Here is a 22,660-nt window from a genome sequence, read left to right on the forward strand (position 1 = left end):
CTCTCTCTGATTTGACTTTCTATTTTCAATTTTCGATTTAATATGATGCATTCCTTCGTCTTCAGAGAATTTTCTCTCGAAAAGCACAGTTTTGTTTTTTTCACTGGTTCCTGGTTTTTCATTGGTGTTTTGGCAATCTACTGGTTCTGACATCTTAAAGCCCAGTACTCTAAAGTTCTCATGTGCTTCTAACATAATGGAGGCAAGTATCACCGAGTTCGTCACAATTTCTACCAGATCGACACGCGCTTCGTCGGGGAAGCTTACTGTCAGTATTTCTTCTGATTTTATTGTTTTCAATTGTGGAATGTATTGTAGAAGTTTCATTACTGCTGATCTATTTAGTATCAGTCCATCCGAATTTCTTGCTATTTTTTCGAGTATTACAACCGTGTTTTTTGGTGGTTTTGGTTTTTGCTTCATCCATTTATGATTTGGGCCGGTAGTTCTGGAGTTTCCTTGTTTGTCACTCAAAGGCCATATCTTCTTTCTTGTTTCGTTTTGTTGTACGTTATTCACGTTGGGAAATTGCGCTTTTTTCTGTAAAGAGCATTCCTTCATTTCTTTTGATTCAGAGTATTTTGCTGTGCATCTTTTTAATTTTTCACTTAGTGTTAAACAATCTTCTTTATCCACCACCCTAGGATCAATGCATACTTCTTTGGCTTCATATATATTAAAATCCATTATCACTCTTTCCTGTGTTTCATTTGTTTGTACATTTCCATCGTCGTATACCGAGCAATCCAGAAGTTCTTGTATACTTCCATCCTGTGAACTGTCGTCTTCTGAAGATACAGAGACCGTTTGGATCTTTTCTGAGATCAGCTGGGAGTGGGTCTCTACGAGTTTGCTACAGGATATGGTGGTGAGCGGCTCATCTTCCACTGTGTCTTTTACGTTTCGCAAGAAACTCCTTGACCCGCATATCTTCTTCTTTTCTTTGCTGATCACATTTTTTGTTTTACATGTACTTTTTTGGCCTTTCTTTTGTGTGTTGTTTGTCTTTACTACTTCTGACTACTTGTTTGCATTAGGATCAAATATTGGAAAAGCACTTGTTGCCACTTTATCTGCATTTTCCGATAATTTTTCGGCAATCTCATATATAATATTTTGGCTCATTTCATTTTCGATCTGTGTTGGTTTCGGGGTTAATCTTACGCTCAGGGGCATAGTGTCGTGTACTCCTTGGTCTCCATGTTCATCAGGCTGTGTTGGTTCAGGTCCGATCACAGATGGAGCACGGTGGACTTCTCTTTGCTCTTCATATGTACATGGTCGCAAGGAGCCCAGTCTTGAGTCGGTCCTTTTTGGTTGGGGGGCTAAAGTTGTAATAATTTCTCGAATCCCTTCTAAAAAATAATGTTTATCGGTTTTAGCATCTTGCAATAAATCAATCAATGTTTTTAGGACCACTCCATCCATTTCTTTCTCTCGGCTTCGCTTTTCTTTAATATGGTCCATGACTGATTCCACATAGATCAGTTTACTGTTCATTAGGGCAATCATTGTCGATTGATCTCGTTGATTTTAATTTAAAGTTTCATACAGTTTTAGAAAAGGAGCCATAGTTATCGATACAGATGCTATGATTGCTTCCTGTGCCTCTTTTAGCCACCTAATCTCATTTGTTGTTCCATAAGTGGTGCCATTTTTGCGTCTTTGTAGGGTTATTTCTTTCTTTCTGTTACTCTCATTTGGACTGTACTCTGATGAGGATGAAGAGTTTTCCTCTGATGACGTGGTTTCTTTTGGGCCTTTATTTGTGTGTGGTAAAAAAATTTTAATTTGATTTTGTAGTGCTTTTATTTCTGAAGCACGTTGTTTATTTATCTCTCTCTCTTCAAAAGGCTTTTGTCTGTGATTTTCTGGTTCAGACGTGACTTTGGTTGTAATGTCGCTAGTCAAAGGTACTTTACTCTCAGGGTCCAGTTGTTGAGCCATGACATGCTTACCACAGAGGCCCGACTGCCTCGGCCTTTCCGTGGATGCATGCTCTTCGACTTGGCTTTCCGAATCTCCAGGCAACAGGGGGTTAACTCTGATCTTTGTGCGTGCTGCACGCGGAGTCAGCTCAGACTCCTGGCAGTCTCCGCCCACACCAGGAAGCGAATCTCTCAGCCCTTCGCCTCCGTGGAGCCCGGCGCTCACTCCCTCCGAGCCGCCCACCCCCACCCGCCAAGAGGTCGCGGCGGAATACGGAGGCTCAATACCCGCACCCGCTCCACAACTCGATTCCTCTCGCCCGCGGCACGCCGCATGGAGGCTGCCCTCGCCAGCGCTCGCCATCAACTTGGCGTGCGCAGGCGGCTCCTGCACCTCCCCCGTCCCGCCTCCCCCGCACCACCCATCTCGCTGGTCGCTCTGCTCCGGTCACCAGCTACAGCCACAACGACTGCGCGCACCTCGTCGCGGAGGGTGCTAGAGTCACGGCGGCAACCACACGCCTCCCCAAGACCCAGCGGCGACCCTCCAGATGCCACACAAGCACCCAGCAGCGGTGAGGAGCAGTCACTTGGCGAGATGGGTGAGAACATTTCATTTGTGATCGTCTTACATATTTTATTGGAACATAAGTTTGTTGGCAGTTTTTTACATTGCTTTCCAATGTTTTTCACAGCTGTCTTTGTATTAGCTGGAATGGATGTAGTGACTAATGATGAAATAAAGGGCTGCTTTTCAGCCAGGTCGTCTAATGCACGTACCTTGCTCCGTGTTCTTGGATGCAACTCTCCTGATGTTTCGAGGTCCATTTGTTCACGCATCGGCAAACACTCCACTACGCTCCGCGTCTGTGGGTGGTTCTTATGGGTTCCAATTGTAGAAACAAAGAACAGACTCCAGAACAGCCTCCAGCAGAGAGTATGGGTAACAGGGTTTCTCCTTCTCCTTCTTCACTGCCAAACACTCAGCAAACACTCCGAACATTTTGCAATTTTGAGATTGAAAATGAAGACTAACTCATCCTTCTTTGGTCCATAAAAGAAAATGTCCATACATTGCAAAACTGCAAGTACTGTACTGTAAGAAATGGATGTCCCTTTCAATTGGTTTCCACAACCATTGTTTCAACTGTGCTGCCATTACATAGGGCCTCATTACGAGTAGCCCGGTAAAAACGGGGTAATTACCAGCATGCCGGTAAGAGCGGGTCCGTGCTCATATGAACCCTCTAATAGTGGGTGATTACGTGTGCGTGAGCACGCGTGAACCCCCATGCCAGTAATGGCCATACCCGCCGATACTGGCACCGCCTAGGAGGAACCCCTAAATACTGATCCGGTAATACCACCGTGCTAATACTGGGTTTGTAAAACCGGACCCGGAAATAACGTCATCGCGCAGGAACGGGAAATTGGCCGGTGGCCATCTTTAAAAACACAATCCATTGCCATCCTCCCTAACCACCAGTTCGTGTTGTGCTGTGTTGGAAAACCCTGAGGATGTCCAAAGCCACCCGGAAGACGACCCCCTGGCAGAGGAAACAGCGTTTCTCAGATGCAGAGCTAAATATGCTGGTGGACACTCTGGCTGCACATGCAGACATAATGAAAGCCAATGACATGAAGTGTGATGCCCAGATAAGGAAAAAAGGAAATCTGGCAGGAGGATGCACGGAAGGTGCCGGCCGTGGGGACCATCCCACGTACTGTGCGTGACTGCCTCAAGAGGTGGGATGACCTCCGCTTGAGGGTGAGAAACATCCTGTCAAGCAACAGGAGGGCGGCCAATGGCGACAGGTGGGGTCCCCACTCACCTGCAAAGCTGATGTCCTGGGAGGAGACTGCCAGAACATTTATCGATCCTGAGTCAATTGAGGGATTTGCAGAGATGGAGATGGGTGCCACATCATCCCCAGAAGGAGGTGAGTGACCCTGCACATCCCTGTAGGGGAAACCATGATGTAGCACAAGTGACGTGGAAGTGAGACTAGGCAAGGCAATGCATGTCCCTACACCCACATCAACATATGACCCCGAGGGTGTCACATTTGTGACTTCTACACCCACCACAAGACCCCTGCCCACCCCCCCCACCTCATATGGAGGCCTACAGCCCCTGCCTCCATGACTCTGACCTCAGCGATTCGGACGTGTGCCCCTTCGTGGAGGACAGCACCCAGGATGTAGGCCCCGTGCATGCACCATCCACCACTCCAGCTCCCACCACTCCAGCTCCCACCAACACCCTGGAGTCACGCCTGTCGAGGGTGGAGGCATGACAGGAGGCAATGCTGGATCTCATGCGGCAGTATATTGCCGATGGGCAGGACACTAGGAAGGCCATTGCAACAGCCATTGCGGGGACCACAGCTGCCATTGGGCAGACCACAGCGGCCATAGCAGCGAACACAGCTGTCGTGAATGCGTCAGCTGTGCTCATGAGGGACTGCCTGGGGGCAGTAACCCAAGTCCTAACTTCCATCCTGCTCCATATGCAGCGGCCACGCCTTGGAGCAGGCGTGGAACCTGCCTCGGACACATCCACTGCCACAACACCTCCATCCTCAGTCCCTGCAAGCCCTGTGCGGATGACCCGGAGGAGTTGACGGCACTCGGAGATGCCACCCCCGGACAACAAAAAGTCCAGGAAGTAGAGTGCCCAGACAATGGGAGTGGGACACATGGTTGTGGGTGAAGGGAACCATTTCATGGAGTACGTTTGGGGACTTTTGGGGTTTGTAGGGTGGGTAAAGGGGGTTCACTGAGGGTTTTTCCAGGTAGTAGGGTGGGCTAGGGAGTTCACTGGGGTTTGGGGGGGGGAGTGTGCCCTTTTTTCCCTGTTTGAAAAAATACACCCGTTGTGTGCCAAAAAATGTAATGGCTGGACATTGTTCATTTTGTGCATATCCATTTAATGTGTGATGGTGTTCAGTGGCCAACTGCCAACAATCCAAGTGTGCATGTCCACATGGAGCCAGTGTGTCACCTACATATGTCTATCATAGTCCCTGTGGTTAAGAAGTATTCGTGAATCAGTGCTTGGCGTACAGCATGGCCATCCCGTGCATCAAGTACTGGCAGGGGGGCTACTTCACCTCCGTCTCCATCCTCATCATACTCACCCGGGGCATGCATGTCAATGTCAGGTGGCAGTGGTACATTTCTCCGGACGCACATGTTGTGCAGCATGACAAAGGACATGGTGATCTTTGCCACCTTCTCAGGACTATATAGGAGTGCCCCACCAGACCTGCTTAGGTAGCGGAAACGCGCTTTCAACAGTCCAAAGATTTGCTCAATCACAACACGGGTACGAGTGTACACACGATTGTACTCCTCTTCAAGGCTGTTCTGCGGGTTCTGCACAGGGGCAAGTAGCCGTGGCCTCAAGGGATATCCTCCATCACCTGCAAGCAAATACAAATAGGTGTGTGTCACTCTGAGCTGCCACCTTCAGGAAGCACAGTCATGGCCGCAGCTATTTGGTGTGGACATGCACATGTCCCTGTACGTATGCAAAATTGTTACCTAGATGCATACTATACTGCTATGTGGTGTGGTAGTCTGGCAGGTGTTCAATAGATGGTGCAGGGTGTGATAATGCATGCTGAGGCGGATGTACTGTGGTAGTACGACAATGTTTAGCCTCCCATTCATGCTGTGTATTCTACACTATGCACGGTCACACTAGCCACATTGGCACAGTTGCAATCCTGTTCAGTCATACATTGCTTGCCATCACCATGGTGGCCTGGTTGTGCCTCTTACTTGTTGTCATCGATATGCATAATTGGTATAATGTGTGCCAGTGATGTGTCATGTTCCATTTCATAGGTTCAGGTCAGGACTGTTTAGCTCTGCATGCATTCTCCAATCACCAACAATTGCCGCCCAGGTGGAGTATGCACCCCCCCTCTTTCCCACCCATGTGGAGTATGCATCCCTACACATCAGTACCCCAAAGCACTGCCATGGGCCAGTTGGGCAACTCACCAAGCAGCCAGGCACGTGGTCCAGCATGTCGCTCCATGTGACGTGGTAGCGTGGAGTTGCGCAGCACCATGGCATCATGTGTTGATCCGGGAAATCGGGCGCAGCAATGTGTGATTATCTTGCTGGAGTCACATACCATTTGCACATTGATGGAGTGGAATTGCTTGCAATTGTGGTACACCACCTCTATGGCATGGGGGACTACCAATTCTACATGGGTGCAGTCCAGGGCACCAACACAATTGGGCATGCCTGCCAGTGCATGGAAGCCTACTTTGGTGTCGGCTATCTCCTGGGCAGTCCGTGGCAGGGATGTGTGGGTGCTTGCGTGCTTCAGGAGGGCATCCAGCACTTGGTTCACATGCGTGAAAATAGTGGTTGTGAAATGCCATGCAGCTGGCCCACTGTGTGTTGATAGGTGCCTGTAGCCACGAAGTGGAGCACAGACACCACCTTTAGTAGCGGGGCGATGGCAGTGCATATTTCTATGAGGCTGGCAATGTCGTTGTGTATCATGTCCACTATGGTGGTGATGGTGTCCTGGTCCAACCGGTACAGGGTGTGGATCTGCTCAGGGGTTAGGTTGAATGGCCTGGGTCTGGTGCGTGGGATTAGTGGCTGCCTATGAGGCACTGCTGGCTGCACTGGTGTTAATTGCTGGGCCTGTCTCACCCTCCTTCTCCTCCTGCGTCTCCTCTGTACTGCCTGTTGTTGCTGCTGTAGTTGTTGTTGTAGTTGGTGTTGTTGCTGAAGTTGTAGCAGTATAGGCATGTCCTCCAGCGCCATGATTGCAACACCACTGGTAGCATTTTGGTGTTGGAAGGGGTGTGGTGTGTGGGTGTGCTCATTTAATACTGGCCTAGCCTCCATTGACTCCATCTGTGGTGATTGTGTACACCTGTGGCAGTTGGCTTGATTGCTGTTTGTGGGTGGTCCGTGATGCCTGTATGGCCGGCATCGTGCAGGCCATGATTACCGGCTTCTGGATGCCTGTATTTGCATGTCCGCGTGGGTTGGGATGTCCTCCTATTACCGGCATGCCGGTATTTGCTCCCCAAAGGGGCGCGTGTACGCGCCCATGCCACTATTAGAGGCACCGTTATTTATGGTGCCGCTATTAGCGGGTTGCCGGGTCAGAATACACTGGTGCGGTAAGCGATCCCGGTAATCCTTTACCGGCATCGTTTTTCCATTACCTCTAACCTCGTAATGAGGCCCATAGAGTCACACTGGTGAAGAACATACTAGTAGAGCAATGTGGGAAAGACAGGGATCATGTAGGAGTAGTTGAATTATTCATTATAATTCAAAAATGAAAACTCCAAAGGAAAATTGATTGTACTTTGATATAGGATTCAATTAATAATCAAATGCCAGAATGTTATAAACATAAATGTTCGTAACAATCACTTATCGAGTTACAAAATCTCTCTATATATAAAAGTCAACAGTTGTGTGTGGGCTTGTGTCATGAAGTATTGTTCCTAATACAATTCCACACTGTTTCACCAATGTTCACCAAAGTTTGCATAGTTACCTGTTAGGACCTTACTGAGTACATGACATTTCTGACACCACACCCCTTTCCCAGCAAAAGCTAAAATGTGTTTGTGGGTGTGTGACCTGCCGATGAAGCCATAAACCATCATCACTGTGAAGGGAAATAGAAATGTGAGGGTGAATGGACCTGAGAGGCAAAGTCAAAGGCAGGTAGCATTCCAGAAGTTTCCAAATTATTGCTGCATCAGGTGAAATTCTTTTTCCAAAGGATGTTTGCAAGGTGGTGCCTGCTGATGAAGCTGTAAACCATGTTAACCTGGAAGGGAAACAAAAATGTTGTTTCTCAACCAGTCCCGACAAGAGGAACGAGAACCATGTTTCAAGGCCTTAGCATGCACAATTACCGAGATATTTGCACTGCAATGCACTGCAACTAACTGCACCATGCCAGGTTAAGGTGGAACAGCGACCTACAGGATCATTCATTTTCAACAATTAATGAGAGTCTTATCATGTCTGTCTACAGAACTCGTTCACAGAACGGGTACTGTTGCTAGTATCAAATATATTGCAATTTAGCTTGCAACATTTTCTTCATTAACAGAGACATATATGGTGGTCCTGCGTGTCAATATACACTAATTCTAAACATGTTGCTAGTCCCCATAGACTCTTCCTCAGGAGTAGATAATCCAGTTTCCTATAAAAAGTAAAATAATTGCCATCAATATGTTCTAACACATAAGCAGTGATTTCATTAATGCAAAATAAACCAAACATCCTCGTAAAATGATGGCATATTGTTCCTTTTAGCCCTTTTCTTGCTGTGTTGTACAAAGTTCAAAATGGAGCACCCTGTGGTTCCTGTGAGATTGTTCTGAAACAATAAAGCATCATGCTAACATGTAAATAACCCTCTTACCAATTGTTAAACAACAGTCTTCATAACTTTACATTGTATCCACCTCTCAGTAAGTCTTTCTTTGGCCTGCTTTGGGTTCATTTATTCAGTTTTACAAAAAAGTCTGGTGGTTTTAAAACGCCGGCTTTCTGATAGTGGTGAGTACTGGTAATGCAACCATTTTGGGGATTTAATAAAATGAATTCCACACAGTTCTAGGTTGCTTTTGGCAATCAGCATTGCCATTCCCAATGGTTTCAGGCTACTGTGTGGGTAGTCCAATGGTGGTTTTAGGCAGTGCCCTTCTGTGCCCATAACATCGGCAAAAATGGGTGGCATCCTATTCTTCATGCATTTCACTGGGCATTTTCTGGGAAGCTCTGGCTATCATGATGTTTTCAATGCCAGTACTGCACAGTTTTTGAGGTAGGGCTCGGATGCATGGGTAAAACATCCCACACTTCCAAGTAGATTTATGTACCATCCCGGCAGCCTCATTTCCTTAACCACATTCTTTCTGTATAAACTATTTTCAATATCTGCCTTTCCTTCCCATATATCAAACCAAATTAAACTTTTCCAAAGACTTAGCTGCAAAGAGCTTTTCCCAAATCTTAAATAGGTCTATATTAATCACAATACCATATCCAAGCAGTTAGTACAACACTAAAGGCCCAATATATGGATCTTTTAGAGCAGTGCAAAGTGTTGTTATTGTCAATTGGCGCAGTATAAATAATGACACAAAATGGTGCCCGCATTGCCCATACACGCAGGCCGCCCGGGATGATTGCTGACAGGACATCCATCCTATTATAGGTAAGGACCCTATAGATTATTGCTAATGGATACTAGAAAGACTTTTGAAGGATCCATGTATCATCTTATTGAATGGAGCATACTTCACAATATTTACTAGATTGGCACTGACAAAATTCAATAATATATTACACGGATTATATCTGGTTCACGTTACCTTACCTAGTGCCATTATATTTCTGTGCAGCAATCCTGCCTTACAGATTATTGTTATATAATATACTTATATTTGTCCTGCCTACTCCAGGGCTATATATCGTGATACAAGAAAAAGTAATCCTTATCACATAGACATTTTCAATATACTCTCAAGATTTAGAGGTAAGCTGGCAATAGTTTCACCATCCTGCCTACATTTGAATTTTGTTGTGCCCAGCTGCTGCTGGTGTTCTCACCATCCTGCCTACATTTGAACTTTGTTGTGCCCAGCTGCAATTGGTGTTCTCACTATCCTGCCTACATTTGAACTTTGTTGTGCCCAACTGGCATTGGTGTTCTTATAATCCTGCCTAAATTCGAACTTAGATGCACCATCTCTAGCCTCCTCTTCCTCCATGTTTCTCTGCCTTCTCCCCCCCTCTACGCTAGCACTCTCCTCCTCTCCTATATTCCATTTCTGTGTGTACTGCTCCCCCTTCTGTCTTCCACTTTTCCTACATTATTTTCATGTTTTAGCTTCTCAATGCCTAATTCTCCTTCCCTTCCTACTTCTCCTCTTGTCCCGCTCCTCCCCCACCATAGTCAATGCTCTTACAATATCAGAAATGTTCCCAGGCCCAGTATGATAGTCCTTTGTTGTGTTCCTCTCCTTCCTCTCCCTCCCCTCTTTTTTGTGATCATACTCTTGCACTATCGAAATGTCACCAGGCAGGCCTAGTACGATAGTCTACTGCTTGTTCCCCCTTTCTTCCCCCCTCCCCTCAATTTTCAATCATGCTCTGACACTATCAGAAATGTCGTCAGGCCTGGTATGTTAGTCTACTGCTTGTTCATCTTTGCTCCCCCCTACCCTTATTTTGTGCTCAATGCTCTTGTACTATCTGAAATGACGTCAGGCCTAGTACGATAGTGTATTTGCCCATTTTTAATGTCTAAAGGCCTTGAATGTCATTGTATTTTCCCTTGCTCCCTTCCCCATCTTCAAGTACTTTGACACACGTTGTGTATAGGCGCTATATAAATAAAATATCAATATTGATAATAAAAGATGTTGTTTGAAGAGTAATGTCTTCAAGTCTATTCTGAAGTTCAGAAATGAAAGTTTTGTAACCTGTTCTGGAGTTAGGGTGCCCTTTTCCCGGGTTTAGCTCGCTGGCAGTTCAAGCCAATGTTGTGGCTTCTGATGGGTCACTGTCCTCCAGAAAGGGTGAGTTTCCAAGCCAGGTAGAGTGGTGTTGTGGAGATGACTGCTTTATAAGTGATGCAGGCTGTCTTGAAGTTGATGCATGCATTAGTCAATGCAGCTCCTTCATTATGGTGGTAATGTAGTCACATTTTATTAGTCCCCTTATGCGGCATGGTTCATCATGGTAACAGCTTTTAAGGGGCCCATGGTGACATCTGAGTGTGACAGCAGAGTGTAGCCACTGTCTAGTTAGGATATTACTGAGGTATTGGCACCTTTTCTGAAACTTGGGGCACAGATAAAATGCTTGAATTTGTTGAGGGTGCAACCTAGTAATATATTGGGTTTTCTTGACAATGTTTGCTTTGAATGCAAGGTCACAGTTGGTTGTAAAGGTGAGAGACATTGAATACATCTAGTTTTATGCCAGTCAATTCTGGTATGTGTCAGATTGAACTTCAGGTAGAGGCTTGACATCCAGTCTCTTCAGGTAGAGGCTTGACATCCAGTCTTGGATGAGGGACTGACAATGGGCGAATTGATGCAATTGGTCTTTAGGTAAAGCTCCATATCATCTGCATATTTGCATGTTGCTGTATCTTGATGTTGGTGATGTCGGTGAGTCCCCTTAGAGGATCCATATATAGAGTGAAGGTGACAGGGGTAGGAGGGATCCTTGTGGAACTCTGCAGGTTACAGGGCATTGCTGGGGTCCTTTGTGCCCATCTGGATTTGTTTGTCTGTGTCGGTGAGATAGGTAAACAAATGCATAACTCTTTGGTTGGAAACAATGCATATGGTGTGGATGTTGAGGAAGGCTTCATAGTCAAAAGAATCAAAGTCAGCAGAGAGGCTAAGTAGGACAAGTAAGACGTTTTCCCCTTTGCCCATGATTTTTAGAGAATCACTGATAACTTGGATGGGCTATTTGTTCTGTATTAGGGTCATAAATCCGGTTGGTGGTTCTGTTGGAAATTGTGCCAAGTGTTTTTTTCATGCAACTGGATGGTGATGGTCTTCTCAATCATTTTGCTGTGGAAGGATGGTATAATTGTCTGATAGATGGGTCAAGTTTGGGTTCTTCACGTTATTGGGTCAGGTGTGGGTTTCTTCAGTAGGAGGATGATCTGTTCTATGTTTAGTGCATCTGGGATGTCGCCTTGTGTGAGAAATGCATTCATTTTGAGAAGTGATGTGAGTGTTTAACCCATGATGACCTTTACAATGGAGTAAGGGAGGATGTCTTTATAGCTGTTGGGTTTGAGTGTTGTAAGAGTGTTGGTCATATCTTCAGTAGTAAGCATCCTAAATTTGGTCCATTTTGATATTTTTAGGATGGGTATGATTGATATGTCTGTAGTGTGTTTAGAGCTATTAATGTGCTGCATTATTATCTTTATCTTGACAGTGGAAATGTTTATGATAATGTTGTTACCAGTGGTATTGCTGTGTCTGGTAGGGGGTTGATGCAGTCCTTAAATATAGCAATGTCGGTCGGGTGATTGTAAAAAACAATATTTACATAATTCTTTAGGTGGTGCTCTTCTTTCATTGCAATGATGCAGAGACCCGTGCTCATGCATTTCGGACCAAAGGGTCCATTCTCTGGGCCCGCTCTACAAACACATAAAATAAACAAAAACTCAGGAACTGACTCTATTTTGTACAATCTTAAAACAAACTATAAATTAAATAAAAGATGCTCGACGAGGAAACCACGTCCTACCTGACATGCACTAGTTACTCTCACACCTAGAAAGATAGTGGTAACCAATGACTGCTGTTTGATAGATATTACAATTCTTACAAGCTATCATACTAAATACATTTCCTAATCATCTAAACAAAGGGGGTACAAGACCCTACCTGTGACTAAAAAACAGAAAGCTGCTGTACTCGTGGCTGCTCAATGGCTCAATCAACCGGATATTTGCAAACACTGCCTAGAAAGCAATAGTGTAGATGTTAGTGTAATCTGTGAGAGCTGGTAGAACAGACAACAAAACACATGTCCTTCACAGCTTGGAATGTGGCTCTGCTATCGTTATCTACTTCCGTATTGGCAATTATGTAGGAATCTGCTTTGGCTGTGGTGATGTGTGTTCTATGTGCTGATTGGAGGGATATCATTGTGATGAGTTCTTCTAGCATTTTACATTTCTCTGCATGGTGCGTTTGCTGTTGATGATTTCCTGTGTGTACCCGGGAGTGCAGCTATTATGTTAGTTGAGTCAATATTTCAGTGGGGCATAGATATTGGTGGTCTAAGGCTGAGGGTGAGTGTAATGAGCTGCATGTTTACAATCTCCAAGCAGTCTGACATAGAGGACAAGGTGATGAGATTTCCTTCGAGTGTGCCCATGAGGATATTCTTGGAAGAGTGGGCAAGTATATTGTTTGTTTTTGTTGTCCCTGGTGGGGTAGAGTTATGTGGTGGTGACGGATGTCTATTACTGTGTGCTTTGTCTATTCCAGGTACAGGGAGGGATGGCATACAATGTTTGGATAGGTGATGAATACCAAGTCAAATGTGTTGCATTTTTTTTTATTAGCATTTAGTTTATTACAAAGTTTTGCTGTTTTTAACATCTTTCTCGGCAAGTTAAAATATAACAAACAAGTGAGTCCTCAAGTGCAGGTATTTGGTGTTGAGCCCTCCAGTTCTACAAATGCTGATTTCAGAAAGTTCACTGTGGCGTAGTTGACTCTACAGTCTTCTGCTTGGTAGATTCTTTCCCACCACTGTCAGCATCTATGTCACTGGATTTTCCCAATTCCGGTAGACGATGCATCAACCTTTGCTCTTTTAGTTTGGAACAGAATAAGCAAATGTGTCTCAGAGTTCCCTCTTTGTGCCTACATAACCTGCACTTGCTCGGAGATTCTTTGTGATATCTTTTTAAGGTGCTATTGGTATGCAAGATGTTCATCCTTAGGCGCATAAGCGTGCTCTGAGCCTTATTGTTTGGAAATTTCCATATTGAGGAGCACAGGGATCTTGTATAATTTTCCTGATAGAGAAATCTTATTCCATGCCAGCTTGGCTCTTAGTGAAATCAAGCCTAGCTTGTGGCGTATAACGTCAACAGCGAACGAGTTTGGAAGATTTAGTATGCGTCTCCAAAAAAAGCCTTTGCACCACTTCCAAAACTCTTCTCCAATGTCTTTGCATGTTTCTGCAGCGTAAATTATTACGGGCTTCACTTTCTGATTAAAAAACTTTATTATCAGCATTAATGTGAATTTGCCAAAACGTTTTTCAAGAACCTTCCTTGTGTTGTTAGTTGGTTTAATTGTTTCTTGATGTTATCTTTCCATGGTTTTTCACTTTTGAGCACATTTATTATTGCTCCTAAGTATTTCTGCTCACAAACTGGGTGAAGCTTTTTATTTTCTAAGTGCCAGGCTAATTTTGAAACATTTCTCTTTTCTCAAAAGATCATAATTACTGACTTTGAGGCATTGTTTCTCAGGTGGTTCTTAGCAGGTCAGACGGGCATCCCTTCTTTCTCAGTTTTTCCCAGAGAAGCGGGTCTTTAATGCTGTTGAATGCCTTGTGAAGAGGGAAAAGGGGATGGTCCCTTCCCCCGACCATCATACAAACTATGGGCGACGATGTCACGACTCAAGTACCCTCAGCGGGATGAGTTTGCACCTCTGTCCGCCGCCTCGGATGTCAATGTCCACCGTGACCACACTCCACCTCCACAACCTGGCCGCATCCCACCCAGAGCATGAGGTGGGAACCAAGATGGTGCTGAGACCGACCTCATGGACCAGCTCGACTAAACGTCACAAACCTACGCTGCCATTGTTAGAAATGGCATGACAACATAGACACAACGAACAGAAGCACATGTGCTGCCATCCACCTGGATCAGACACACACACCAACCCACATGAAGAACACGCTCAGTGCTACGCCCTACAGCACTGTGGACACTCACAGACATGCATCGTTAATATTTTTTCACGTAGGTCAGCAACCGCATCACTGAAATGCAAGGCGCCAGAAGAGTTTGTGTATATGCTTGCAGACGCTTCATGCTACTAAACCCTAAAGATAAGACCCTATAAATGGACCGATGTACAAAGAACCACACCATACCCCCACAACTCTTGCCTTATGTGCCTTATACCGCCACATATAACCAAGCCAAAGTAGGCCGCAAACCAGAGTCCACAGACCCAGCGCAGTTCATATAGAGCTACAAGGTGCTGATCATGCAGCCCAGCCCCTGACTAGAGCCGTGCAGCCAAGGTAGAGACATTGCAATCAACATTCTGCGCTCTCCAAGCCAAGGATACACCTGCCACTGCTACGACTCCCCGGAGCAGACATACAAATCAAATCCCCGTAATTCTGCCTCAGCCACGGTCTCTCAACACGTGACCAGGCTCACCTGATACGATGCCAAGCTCCAACGACTGAAGAAGCACTGGGGTCCCAAGTCTGAGACCCAGCTTGCAAGAAAGAAGTAACAAATTAGTCACGATGGGAAAGGAGTGCTCTAACAAGTAGTCCATTGTATTTCACTGACACATAGTCACACATTGTTGCCAACACCAGGTACATCACGAGCTGGGAACGATGATGGTCCAAGGCTTGGGGGCTTGCGGATGGACCAATCAGGGCATGGGGGGCTAACCACTGACAACATCACAACACAACCAATCACTAACTCTCTCCATGTAACCATTTAGAAGTCACAAGTTTTAGGGACAACCCAAGTATACCACCTGACCTCTACTTTGCCAATAAAACTTTCACTATACAGTCCTATACTGAACCTACCATTCAGGGAACCAACCTGGAGTGACAGTAGGTTTGGGGAAGAGCTTTCGCAGATGACCCACGTTGTTACATCACTCAGGTACAAAAAGGGGCCTGCGAGCCCGATCACAACGAGAAGTTGTTTGGAACTTAAGCTCCATGAACATGTCCCAGTCTGTTTTCATGTAATAAACAGCAGTAGCCTATTGCTCTTGTTTGGGCCTCTTACTTCTTTGGGACAAGGAAGGAGTTAGGGCCTTCCAAGAGCTGCAGGTCCGCAGACCCTGGGTACGGCCCTCCCGACCACCAGAAATGACCCTAACACGTGCTTAAATCGATGCTTGCTGTGTATATATTTGTTTTTATGGCTTCTGTGCGTTGTTTCAGCAGGTTTAATATTAAGAGGTTCAGGTTACAGCCAACTCCTTTTACAAAGCCTGCTTGTCTTTTATCCAGTGCTTCTGATGACTCCATCCAGGCTTGTAAGGGTTGTAAGATAAGGCTGTGAAACATTTTCCCCACCACATCGAGTAGGGCGATGGGTCCATAATTGCCCGGCAGCATTCTGTTCCCTTGTTTAAAGATTGTTATCACAATGGCTGCTTTCCATGATTGTGGGATTTTTCTTTTCTTCAATATTCTGGAGAATAATAATTTGCAGAAGTCTGCCCATTTGGCTGAAGCTTCCTTCATGAGTGCATTGGAGATCCCATCTGATTTGCTGCTTTGTTTTTTATCATGGACAAGATCTCTTCTTTACTGCAATTTATTAGCCACTGTCTCATACTTTTCTCTTGCTCTTATGTTTTAGTGTGGCAGTCTGGTGGATGTCCAAGCAGGTTTTTAAAGTGGGACTCCCAGGCCTCTTCTGATATCAGTTTAGTTGCAGAGACTCAGAGGAGTTGCTTTTATGTTTGAGCAATTGCCAAAAATGTCTGCCATTTTTATCTGTGATTGCCTTTAGCATGCTTTCTGTATCTTTCACGTCTGTGTATTTTGTGTGCTTTTAGACAGTTCCTGCATTTTTGCATGCACTTCTTTTGCAACAATTTTGTTTCTGCAGGTTATGTTCTTTCCAGGTTAATAATATCTCTCCTCAGTACTTTTTTGTGTGCAATTATGTCACTGTTGTGTTTAAAATGTGCTTTCAATGTTCCATTCTTTATCTCTTTGAAGGCTTTCAGTGTGCTACTGTATTCCACTGAATCAGGCTCTCTTCTCAGTAGAATAGTCAGATCTTCGATTATTTTATGCACTTTGGAGGGCTTTACTCGCACCCGATTTAAACCTTCCTCGATTTCTATTTCATGGCCCCATTTCATTTGTGATTTTGGTCTTGGTTTTTTTAAGGTCATGATTATGGGGTCATGATCGCTATGGGGCACCGTTGCCACTTTCATTCTCTTTAACTCTGGTAACAGGTTTCTAGAAATGAAACAGCAGTCAAGTGTTGCCTGACTGCTTCCATTTATCCATGTAGTTGCAGGCGGTATGTCGCCATTGATGTTACCATTTACTTAGTTGAAATCTCTCAGTGACATTTGTTCCATCCACTCTGTTCTCCTGCGCTTTTTTTTCACAGAGTTTGGATTAGCTTTTGGAGTAATTTTTCTCACATCTGGCAAACAATTTGCGTTAAAGTCACTGCAAATTATTACCTCAAGATTTGGAGATTTAGCTAACATTTTGTCAATCGTGTCAGTAGCAAGTTCAACAAATTTGTCATCATCTTTTGAGTCCAATTTCCAATAGAGATTTACTACTAAAATGTCTTCTGCTTTCGGCATTTTAGTATTGTTATGAATCCTCATTATTTGAATGTACGGATTCACATTTTCAGGTTCAATTACAGTGAAGATTTGGTTGTTTTTAACTAGTATCAATAGACCTGATGATGGTCTTCTTTGAGGGCCTCCTTTAGCCGAGATTAGATGCAAGGTGTAACCATCAAGAAGAGGAGACACTTTTAACCATGTTTCTTGAAGGCAGCAAATGTCAAACTCCGGAAGGGTCTGGTGCATCTCATTAAATAAGTGGCTAAATCCCTGGGTGTTCCAGGTTCCGACTTTCCAGTTTTCAATGGGGGTCCTCTCCTGGCTCCACTTCCTATTAGTCATAACAAGTGAACGAGCGACCCAGTCCCACAAGGATTTAGAATCATTGTCCACGCTGTCGGATGACTCGCCATCATCAAGAGCTTTAATTTTTTTCTTACAGGAATATCACTTTTATGTTCCATAAATCTTCTTTTTCTGTTGATTCTAATTCCGCTGAAAGGGTCTTAGTATTTATTTTACTCTTTTCATCTAAGATGTGATCAGTTTCTGATATATTGAAGGGTCTCTCTGACTTCAAGGAGTTGGAATTGTTTTTATTGTGGTGGAAAATTAATACTCTGTTTTTATACGTTCTTTCAAGCTCACATGTAGAAGAGTTCGGGTGGGAATTGTATGCATGTGCTTCTTGGTCATTACTAGTTTTAACTCAAAAACCTGATGAAACCAGTTTGGCTTCGGCATCTTTCACTGTCATTGCCGATGTGGCTGAAGTCATAATGAGTTTGACCTTGTCATTGATCTTCTCATCTGGGAAGCTCACAACTTTTATGTCATGCAATGAAATCACCCAGAGTTTCAGAATATGATTGAATAAAATCATGAGGTTGGCATGATTTAAAATTAAGCCATCTGGTGCCGTTTTTATTCTTTCCAGTGTTATGTGCTCAACTGGATTGTAAATCTTTTTTTGGTTCCATTTGTCTTGGCTTCCCTCAGTGGTTTTCCTTGCGCTCTGTTTTGGTGATGATTTAGTTGTGTTGTTTAAATTGATTTTTATCGGGTTGGGTATGACTAAGGGAAGATTTCTCCTTACTCCCTCAAGTTCTGTCTCATCGTCATTTACTTTGTTAATTCCTATTGCTTTTCGTTTTTCCCTTAATGTGCGAAATCTCTGGACCCCTGGGGGAGCATCCTTTGGAGTAGTGTGGGTATGGATAGAGGTTTTGTCTCCTACTGGACTAATCACAACCATTCTAGAAATCTGTTTGTGGAGTGTCTTGTGCTCATCTTCATATGTAGATACATTTATTAGGTCTGTTCCACTTGTTTCCAGCTCTGCGTCAGCATTAATCGTGATAGATGGTCGTGGCAGTGACCTAGATTCTATTGTTTCAGTGGTTTTCTTTTTCAAAGCCACTGGTTTAGTTGCATAAGCCTTCTACCTCTCTGACTTTTTTTTCTTGACTTGCAGGTTTTTGATTTAATCAATTTTTTTATATATTCCGTTTTTTGCTTGGGGAATTTTCACTTTTCTTTTCCCGTCCTTCTGCGTGCTGTTAAGTGAATTGATTATCGAAAAATGGATTAGTATGGTGGCTGCTATCGAGATGTTCCTTGATGTGCAAGTCTGAATTTATAAGTGGAGATTCTGCGGGTCAGACGATGGTGGCATTATGATGGACCATGGCACTGACTACCATCTTAATTGAGACAGTCGATAGTGCTTGAGAGTTTTGCACGGAAGTGTTAGAATCCATGCTCTTCGGTGGTGTTGAACTGGAAATCTCAGTTTGTATCGGGCAATCTGAATTTGGCGATTTGATGTTCAAGTCTTTACTTAGTGTCTTTGGAGGGTCTTCAATCTCTATTGTGTTTATTCTTCTGTTGTGACCACCTAAGCTTTCGGTGGAAGAGCCATTGGAGATATCGGAGTTCTTACTGTGATCAGATTTCAGTGCTGTGACAATTTGTCTGACTCGCTCTAGAAAGATTCTAGTATCTGATTTTGCCTCTAGTAAGGAGTCTATAAGAGATTTCAATATGACTTCATCAATTTCTCTTTCTCTTCCTTTTTTTCTCTCATGGATTCAATGAAGTTTACTATGGTAATTCATTTTAAGTTCATGAGTGCTATGAGTGTTGACTGGTCCTTATAACTGTTGCATAAAGTCTCATACAATTTTAGGTACGGTGCCAGTGTTATCGTGAACGCTGAAATCAATGATGACTGAAAGGCTTTTTCTCTCTCTCGAGGATAGAGGTTGGGGTCCTTGCAATGTGTGGGTCAAACTCAGCTCTTTTGTGGTTTGAAACATTTCTTCTGTTCCTATGTCTAGGGGACTTGGTTGTGCAACAACATGCAGAGCTATCAGAGTCGCTGCTAGTTGAGGATTTATGTTGGCCGTCATTTCTTCTACAAGATGTATTATTTAATTCCACGTCCACCTTTTCATTTGGATCCACAATTTGTATTTCATTTTTCTCACTAATGAATTTGGAATTCAACTGGTCGCTCTCCACTTCGCTTCTAATAGATAAATCATGGAGGCCCAATCTATTTTCAATTCTTGCTCTTATGGTCTGGTTAATGTTATTTTTGTTGGGAGTCTCTTTACCAGACTCTGGTTTTATAACATTGGCCATTATAACATTGGCCATCTCTCTCTCTCTCTTGGGACTTTCAGGCTGTGACTTCTTATGGAGGTCGCTCTCTCCCTCTCCGTTTTTTGCCAGGTCACACAGGTGGTCACATCCAGCTTTTTGCAGTTCAGGGGTGTAATTACTAGTGGTTGATGTGTGCCAGGTGGGTGATGCACAGCAACTCTCTTTCATTCCCATTGTTGTGGTGTCTGATATGCAAGCGTTGTTGAGTGTGAGTTGCACGGCTTCCAGTGCTTTTTCGTGGTGATTTGGGCAATCGTCTGGGTTTGGAATATTCCATATTGTTCCAACATACTGCGCAGTCAGGCTATTTATTACACATGTCAGAATGTCTTCATCTGTAATTTCCTCGGTGGCGTGGGGTTTTGTTATTATTGGTACTTCAGGTTCCAAGAGTCTAGATCTTTTAATACCCTTGGTTTCCTTTTTAATGTCTCTTGGCTTAAAGTGCCATTTTAGAGTACCATGGTCTGAAGTTGAATAATTCCTTTTTTTTACAATCCGATAATTGGGTTTTCCTTTTGTGTTCAGGATGCTTTGAGCGGTGTAATCCAGCTTTTGCTTGCCACGTTGGTGTCGGTCTTTTACAGTTCAGCATTTTGGTTCGATTGGGGGGTCGGCTGTGAGAGGGGAGGCAGGTGTGGTGTGTCATTGTTTAACATTTGTATCAGTGTATGGGGTCAAATCACACGTTAGAGGTGAATTCGCATCTCTTGAAATATTTGGTGTACTTTCCTTTTCGTTTTCATACGCTCGTTCAGAGTAACTTGAATCAGGTGTGCCTTTCAGATAAGAAATGTCTGCGTGGTCACATGGGTTGATTTCACACAATTCAGTATTGGAGAGGACAGGGTTGAGGCTGTTGACTGCTGACTCCTCATTGGACCCAGCGCTGCCACTCTCCAAAAACACTGCATCACTGTTCTCTGCGAAAAAGGCTCCCTCGTGTTGGTGTGCTGCGGCTGCCCGACCGAAGCACTGAGTGTTAAGATGGATTTCTGAACTCTGTCCTGGAGGGCAGAGGTTCAGAAGGCCAGCCTAGTTTCTTGGAACAGGGTAACCTCTGGACAAGCCAGACCAATCAGGGTAGCGATGGCGGCGGTCAAGACTAGGGGCCTCATTACATGGTAGGCGGTAAGGGTCTACCGGTACCGGTATTTTACCGGTACTGGTAAATCCTTACCGCCTTACTACGAGGTCCCATTGCGGGTTGGGTAATTTAACGCCTGCTTTTTGCAGGTGTTAAAAACCAACCCACAAAGGGACCAGGGAGCTAATTACGGTACTGCAATTTGCGGCACCGTAATTAGCGCCTTCCCCATTCCCTTAGAGTCTTATGGGGCAAAAATGGGAATGGGGAAGGGCAATGGGGGAAGAGGGAATTACCGCCCCACCAACCTTGGAATAGGGCGGTAATTCCCCTTTCCACCAAGGCGGTGCCGGTATTTTACCGGCATGGACCAAGGTGCTAATAGCACCTTGGTCCACCGCCATCCGTGTAATGAGGCCCTAGGTCTCAAGAGGGGTGAGGGTGATTGAAAGCCCGCAATGAGCACACAAAGCAAGGATGCTTACAAATTACTCCAGACAGGTGTTATATTAAAAATATAGACACATTTATTACAAGGCCTTTGTAACATCGACCATAGTAAAGAATCACGATGAAACTCAAGTAACACATCACAATTAATACAATATATATACAAGACCAAGGGGTCTAAAGAGTTAGAAGCACGAAATATGCAGACCACCTAGATGGGGAGGAAAACAGGCAGTGCAAGTAATCGTTAGACCCAGTTCGACATCAGAGGCCACCTAACTAGAAGGAAGTCCGAGTCCTACGAAGAGTGGAGCCTTGTGCTCAAAAGTACCTGCACACGCAGGTGCCAACGGGCAAAGGAGAGTCTCTTCAGGGAAATCAGGCAGTTCAGAGAGGTGAACAAGACGATGAAGAACAGTTCACCCCCAACTCAAGCGCGGCCTCCACTTGTGGGCAGAAGCAGGGCGCGAGTGCGGAAAAGGGTTGCTGTTTACGACAATGGTGGAGAGCCACAGACTCCTGCGGGAGGGCGACCGGTTAGGGTATTGACTACTCACCGATCCCTGATGCAGGCAGACCCAGCCTTCTCCGGTTCTGTTTCGGTACTGGCAGATTCAGATGTGATCAGCAGGATATCTCGACGCCGGGTAGATTCCGCGACAGCATGAGTCAGGGTCAATGGTGTCCCACATGCAGCGAACACGCACAGATTTGTTACTACAGCAGGGCAACTCGGCAACCACATGTATTCCAGTCCCAAAGCACACGTCTCACTTCAGACCTGGGAATGCCAAGTGTACGAATCGCGTGAGAGTGCTGAGGACACGGGATTAGCAGTAAGCCAGATGGCGGTGACAGAGCAAGGTTCCTGTGTAGGCTGGTCAGTCCACTGGATGGTCCAGAGACGCTTCCGAAGGCTTACGTACAGGATTTGGTGAAGATGCCGAGAATAGTTGTTCCCACTATTCTAAAGGGTCGAAGCGCCAGTACAGGCCTTCTCGTTCGATCAGAGGCAGAGGGCTCTCACAGGACGACAGCAGTGCAGGGTGCCAAACCTTCAGCGGGTCACCAGCGATTCCTCGACTCAGCTTCTTAGTTGCAGGATACATGGCTCCTTATCCTTTGTTCGTGAGAACTCAGGAGATCGACCTGGTAGTGGTGTTTCCAGCCTCCTCTTATCCAGAGTTCCCTTCGCGCCAAAACAGAGAGGACCCAATGGCAGATCTGCTCACAAAACACTCACACCATACGTGGACCTATCACGGACCACTGTGGCCCCAGGCATTCAAGACACTCTAGACTCTCTGGCACCCAGGATGTGTATTGGGAACAGACATCCCAGCCCACATCCTGGAGGCACACACAAGGCATGCAGAAGCCCGCGAAAGCGTTGTGTTTCACGG

Source organism: Ambystoma mexicanum, chromosome 11, assembly GCF_040938575.1.
Source record: "Ambystoma mexicanum isolate Mex_15411 chromosome 11, UKY_AmexF1_1, whole genome shotgun sequence".
Lineage (NCBI taxonomy): Eukaryota > Metazoa > Chordata > Amphibia > Caudata > Ambystomatidae > Ambystoma > Ambystoma mexicanum.